The sequence below is a fragment of the Poromitra crassiceps genome (genome assembly GCF_964638095.1).
Source record: "Poromitra crassiceps genome assembly, chromosome: 12".
NCBI lineage: Eukaryota > Metazoa > Chordata > Actinopteri > Beryciformes > Melamphaidae > Poromitra > Poromitra crassiceps.
In genome coordinates this window covers 16290156-16297655 of record NC_139632.1, presented here as the reverse complement: position 1 = coordinate 16297655, position 7500 = coordinate 16290156, and positions in this window count along the sequence as shown.

The following is a 7500-nucleotide window of genomic DNA, read 5'->3' as shown; positions in this document are numbered from 1 at the left end:
TGCAGGCTTTATTCCTGTTTGGGCGTGTCACACTTTTACAATCTCATATTCCATCCCGGCACTGGAGGTTGTCGCCGATCTGCCGTCCACGGCCTCTTTGTCCAAAGCGAAATGTGGATTGTTAAATATGTCTAAAACTACTTATAAACCTGTCTTCTGAAATTAGGCAAAAACCACAAAGATGATGTATCATCAAGGCAGGTGTTAGAAATAATCTGTGTTGTGCTGTGCCCCAGTCCCCCCCCCCCCCCCCCCCCCCCCTCAACAATGCAATTTCCTTACTTTGTAGTCAAACACATGACACCAAGGTGGAAGAGCTCAATACCTTTGGCTGGAGGGGAGTTCAATAATGGCTCTTTGTGGCTCTTCTGTTTGGGGATATTGCTTGACATTAAAATGACATTTCTCTTTCAAAGGTTATCCTCTTCATCTTTTCATAAAGCTCCCATCGTTATTGCTACACTGACAATGTTCAGGATCTAGGCCTAATACCGAGGAGCTTTTGTGTCTTCCTATGAAAGTCAGCACTGCAGCCAATATATCATTATCTCATTTTCATATATCTCTCCAATCCTATATGATACAGTCAGCGATATCGGGTACCAGAGGGGGGGGGGGCAACTTTGGGACGTGTGTTGAAAACTTCTGCTACCTTTGATAAAAAATTAGAGGGAAGTCGATACAGAGAGAAGCAGTGGAGAGAGCGGATGCGATAGAAGGGAGGATAGGCGGACAGACCCACTTTGAATTCACTATGTGTGCTTGTTTAGCATTGTAGATGAGTGGCAGAGCCGAGGCTTAGGCATGTCTGTTCAGCAGTAATAGGCCAGGAGAGGGGCCTGTCCAGCCTCCTGTCTCCTCCATCCACACACCTCCACAGAGCAGCAGGACGTGCTGGATCTGCCTGGCCCCAAATTAGAGCAGGATGAAGGCTCTTACAGTGCAGCCGTGTCAGGCAGGGCGCTGTGTGCCTGCCAGGCCAGGCGGGGCGCTGTGTAAGCTGGCACTCATACTACGCCAAGGCTGGAGCTCTCTCAGCCCGGGCTGAGGGAGGTCGCCTCGGGACGCAAAAGACAGAAAACGCTTTTTAAAACGCTTTTTATTATTACTATTTATTTATTATTTTTTGGATTAGATCATGTGAAAATACCGGGGGGCCAGCTGCTTCTTCGCATGATATGGGTTATATATAAGAAATAAAATAAAATAAAAAATCACATACAATACAGTTGTACTGTAAGGATTTTGTTTACCATCTGAATACTGCCTGTGTTCTGCCTGTGTTGTTCCTACTTGGTGCTTGTCTACAAACTGTATGATAGTGATGTCATCGTTAGATTAACAGAAAGAATGAAAATTGAAATTGGACTTTGTTAATCAACCAATACTGTGTGGAGGGCCACATACTGTATAATATATTTTGAGAGACAAGCCGAGGGCCGCTTAAAATCAGTCCGCAACTGGCCCCTGGGCCAGACTTTGGACATACTTGCTCTAACCTATCTCTCTCTCTGTCTCCAGGCCTCTCTCTCTCTCTCTCTCTCTCTCTCTCTCTCAAATTCAGATTCAATACTGTTTTATTGGCATAACAGGGATGATGATGATGATGATGATGATGATGATGATGATGATGATGATGAAAGGATGACAACTAATAATTAAACAAAATCATGAGTGTTAGCAACAATATGAAAAATAAACATTCAATAACAGTTCAATTCAAATGAATTCCATTCAATTAATTAGAATACCCTGCCTGTATATACATACTGTACTGTATGTATAGGATGAAAAATGTGTGAGGACTCGAGAAGGACTATACATGTGTATTAATAGACAAACTACATTTTCTTCAACATTTACATTCCCTCCCTATCAGCTGACATGTGGTGACAAACACTGCTACTTGATTTCCATTATTAAATCCCTCCCGGTAATACCTGAAGCGTTCTTGTCCCTCCGTCCCCGCTGATTCGATCACGAGCGTTCCCTCAATTCAAATCTAATTTTACTGGCCAGTTTCTAACTATTTCTGTTCCTTTATCACCATCTCTCTCTTCCCTTCTCTTCCCTCTCCCTCTCTAAATCGAATCGCCCTTCCACCTAAGCCACCGTCAGCCGGCCCACTCTAATTGCGTGGGCAGATTCTTTATGAGAATCTGTGATTCTGCTGAGAGGAAGGAAAACAATGTTTCTATCGATCAGCCAGTGTCTCTGTCTGTCCTCCCTGCAGCCGGGCCCTGCTGCGTGTGCTGCTCCTGTTCAGAGGCCTGATATGTCACAAGATTTAGTGGACCTGCCCGCCCAGATCGGCCTCTGCAGGGAGGATCTCAGCAGAGGAGCAACTATCAAGCCTGGCTGTAAATACAAGTCTCTGTCGCTACCAGACACAAACTGCTTTATAAGATGTCTAGAGGGGAGTCAAACATGGCCATTAACTCTTGGCCGAGGGAGTGGGACCCAGACAGTGCAGACACCATGGAGGGCAGACTGAATCACACTTTACATGATATTTATTTTATTTATTTGTAAACAGACAGATACATAACATATAACATTTGCCAACGTCTGATGACATGTATTATAGCATTTCTAGCCAAGGCTAATCTCCCGTCCCTAGATGTTATTAAAAGCACCTGCAAGCACCTGCAAGGTACAGTAAAAGGCAATAAAATATACAGTAAACATAAACAAGGATATCATAAAATCATAAAAATGGTCAGTCAGTCAATCAATCAATCAATCAATCAATCAATCAATCAATCAAGGAACAATACAAACATACACAAACAAAGGATATAAAACATTGTATGGATCATAACCAACAGACCCACGAACATAGTAATTTACAGTATGAACATTGGTAGTTACTCTTCAGCAACTCCTTTAAAATGGTTTTAAAATGTTCCCAGCTACGATCCTGCTTAATATGTGTGGGCACTGGGCAGTGAGTTCCACATTTTGACCCTCTTGTACAGTGAGGGCTGTTTGTCCTAAGGAGGTTTTCTGGAACGGCCTGGTGAATGAGAAGCTGGTTGTGCAAGACTTCTGCAGACAATACTACTATACAGTATATTGTAAAGATTCAAGTCAAAGGGAAGTGTGACATTGATGCTTAGTGATGTACAGTGCTGTGTACTGGCAAACAGACCAACAAGTGGGAGAGAGGAGAGGAGAGGAGAGGAGAGGAGAGGAGAGGAGAGGAGAGGAGAGGAGAGGAGAGGAGGAGAGGGGAGGGGAGGGGAGAGGGGAGGGGGTAGAGGGGAGGGGGTAGAGGAGAGGAGAGGAGAGGAGAGGAGAGGAGAGGAGAGGAGAGGAGAGGAGAGGAGAGGAGAGGAGAGGAGAGGAGAGGAGAGAAAGTTAGTCATAGAGTTCATAGGGCATCTAACAAATCAACCCATTCCCTGTGAGTGTGTAATATGACGTATTATGACATCACCTTTCCATCTCGCCCCGGGTCAGACACTGTGACACATCACCTCCCCACCCCCATCACTGTGTTTGCTGTGGTCCAGTGACAGCTAATCCATGGGAGTAAATCAGAACGGGGCTGAGGCAGTTGGGGTGGGCCACAGGGACGAGCTCTGCCCCACCAACCGCCCCGCTCTCCTCAGCCTATCAATAATCATAATGATGATGGAGGCTCTGTTAGATTCACTTTCCATACTGTCACCATGTCGGCTCAGTCAGGCGGGGAAACATGCATGTTGACTTGTCAAAGGTTTGCATTAGCATAAGGGACGTTACGGACTGCTAATCGTTACAAAGAGGATCTCCTGGCTGACCTTAGAGAAATCAGGGGCAACCCCGGGAAAACCATGCCGAACCCCGTGGAAGTGACGGTAGCAGGGGGAAGTTCATCAGCGTGACAGGTGAGGCTGTGAATAAAGAGTTCCATCCTCTCATCAATAGTCATCAAGGCCAGGGCCATAGAGACAGACAGGTTTAGGTGATGTATTACTGGAGGCAGAAGGTGGAGCGTGAAAGTGGGGAAGGGTGAGGGCGTGCAACAAGGGGGAATCAAGCCTGGGGGGAAGCATGGGGACCAAACAGAGCTGACCGACCTTCAGTGCAAATGACAAAAAGTAAAGATAGACCTCATCGTGACGCGGTGCCCTGACAAAAGTTAGGCTCGTTAAAATGCTGAGATTCGGTACAGATATTTACATATTTTTATTAGATAGATTGTGAGAGTACTTTATTTATCCCCGAAGGGAAATTCCAGCATTGCAGCAGCAATTTACATAAATGATAAAAAAACACACCACATAACTTATAAAAAACACAACAGAACAACAGAAAATACAGTATACATATACAAAAACTACTATTCAGAGGACAAACTCCTGGTCCTGGCCTTCCACTCCTACTTTAAGATATTACTGTAACTGTAAGGCATGATTATATTATGTTGCTATTAATCAGTGTTGGGGAGTAGCTGTGAACTACATGTAGTTGAACTACATGTAGTTGAACTACATAGTTGAACTACATTTTGTAGTAGCTTGCTGGTAGTTCAACTACATTCATATTTGCGTCGTGAGTCAAATAGTTAAACTACTTTTTGGTAATTTTTGTGTAGTTGAACTACTCAAACTACAAACTACAATTTTGGGCAATAAAATGAAAGGAACAGGCACGGCTCCAGGATTCTTTCTAAGGGGGGGATTGTGGGAGGCTAGACCAATATGTGGGGGACCAGGGTGCTAAGAAAATAGTCGATTTTCATGACTTCAAAGTTACTTTATATTGAAGTCCCCCCACCAAATAAAACCAGATATGGCAGGCAGCACATTAGCACATTCAAAATAAATGTAGTTTTTAAATAAATTTGGCCAAATAATATAAAAAATATAGCTATATAATACTACAAGTGACCACAAGGCAATGGGAAAAACTTTCACATGCAAAGGTTTAGGTATGAGGAGTGATTGGTTAGGTTTAGGCATGCAGAGTGATGATTGGTTGGGTTTAGGCATGATGAGTGATCATTGTTTAGGTTTAGGGATGAGGAGTGATGATTGGTTAGGTTAATATCAGAGTAAGAAAAAGTCCACAATAGAAATAAACCTTTTGATTGATTGGTTGATTGATTGATTGAATTTATTTGATAATCGATAAAAAGATCCTTCCAACTGCTCAGCAGGAATACATACAGTACATTTAAAAAATCATTGAGGTTGAGAACACAAGAGAACACAATAAAACAACAGGGACCATGTTGGAAATAAGTGTTTACACTTTTACATGCTATCCTTTGGATCTGTTATTGTCTCTATAGCCATGAATAAAGTCAATCAATCAAAAGGCGTATTTCCATTGTAGACTTTTCCTTACCCTGATATTAACCTAACCAATCATCACTCCTCATGCCTAAACCCAGAGATCGGAAGTAACTAAGTATAAATACTTTGTTAATGTACTTTTTTTTCAGGATTTTCAGGTATCTGTACTTTACTGAGTATTTATTTTTCTGACAACCTTTTACTTTTACTCCCTACAATTTAACACAAATATCTGTACTTTCTACTCCTTACATTTTCAAAGCAGACTAGTTACTTTAATTTTGATGCATGACAGACAAATATGATGTAATGTTGTTTGTTTGTCTCTCTCGTCTCGCTCTCCCAGCTTTTACGCATTATGTCAGCAGCAAGCAAGATGAGAAACTGATAACGAGATCCAAACTGGAGCCAAACCCATCAGAGTACAAACAGCTGACAGAAGCTTACAGATGGAACAGAGCTTTTCTCATTATGCCCTCTGAACAATCGTCTGTTCACCACACAGAACAATCAGCATCCAGATCTACTGGATCCCAGCCGATTTAGTACCTGGAAAGATTTGGTCCAGGTGACATATCAAAGACTGCAGGATACCGTGGCTCACCTGGTAGCACATACGACGGAGGCTCGGGTCCGAATCTGACCTGAGGTCCTTTGCCGCATGTCATCCCCTCTCTCTATCCTCACCTCTCCTGTATGCCTACTGTCCTATCTAAATAAAGGCAGAAATGCCCCACAAAAAATCATCTTAAAAAAAGACTGCAGCATATTTACTTAAGATTTTCTGGCTCTTAAGTCCGGTAAAGAACTTCCTAATTGTGAAGCGGAACTTTCTTTTTCAAATCACACACTCATATTCCTCTCTTATCTCCTTCTCGTCAGACCTACTTCAACAGTCACAGATCAAGGTTTAAAGCTACAATATGAAAACATAATAAGAGTGAAGTGGGCTATAGCTCACTCAGATAAACATGTGGATGTTGTGTGAAGTTTGAAGGTTGTTTGTTCAATCCCTGCCTCAGGCAGCACCAGTGATCTTTTTATCATCATCAGTAGTTTGAACACTGATAGAAATACGCTGATGTAGGAGTTGGGTCAGTCTCGCACTCTAGCTCAGTCAGATTAACAGCTGCTCAATTGATCAATTCCAACCTCTCACTCTTTATGCTCTCTGTGTTGTTGTCAGTGTGAACACAGTGTGTAGAATTCAGAAGGTGAGCTCCCAACAGCTCATAGCTCAGCAGCATGAGTCGCTGTGTCTCTGTCACTAGCTGACAGGTAGACTATTGGTTTGATTCCTGATGGAGGAGACATATTACAGGACTGCCTCTTTAACGTCACCAGCTGTTTACGCCTAGCGGCCAGCTTTAATATCCTTAAATTAATTAGAAGTGTAATAAAAACTAAAAGAAGATTGTTACGCCTGTTACACTTTTATTCAAATACAAATAACTTTACTGCCTCAAAAAACAGATTAAACTTCAGTCTGTGCACATCCTAGATTAGAACTCACAACCTCTCCCTCTGAAGGCAGCTGACATACACAGTGAACCACAAAGGCACTGCCTCTGATGCTGTATTTCTCTCTGCATGACTTGAAGTGCCTGGCTATAGGTCAAAATCTGGAAAAGGCTACTGTATATTTTAGTTTAGTCAATTTAGACATAGTTAAGTAGACTCGGTTATGGCAAGAGATTAATTTCTGGACTTCGAAACATAGATTTAGACTCTAGATCACATTTCTAAATTGATTAAAAGCAACAATACAGTATAACAATTTCCTGGTTTCAGCCCCCCTTAAACGAATCCAGAGAGATTAATTGCTCCAGCTTTAGAATGTCCTGGAGCTTATTCCATTTGTTAGGGGCATAAAACGAAAAAGCAGTCTTTCCTTGTTCAGTCAACCCGAACAGGTACCCCGATGTACCTGAAGGTAGCCTGGCTTTCCTTTGAGTGAGCGACATTGAGAAAGAGCGTGAGAGAGAGAACAGAGTCAGCCAAAATCCTGCTGTAAAAAGTTTTACGCATCTGGTTTTTAAAATGTTACATTTCAGCTGTCAATCAACCATAAACTGGTGTGTGTGTGTGTGGGTGTGTGTGTGTGTGGGGGGGGGGGGGTTAATAAATTCTCTGAAAAATGTAATGGTAAAAAACAAAGATAAGAGCTCTTCCTCTATGTGTTTTCTTTTATTTCAGACATTTTATGCTTTATTGA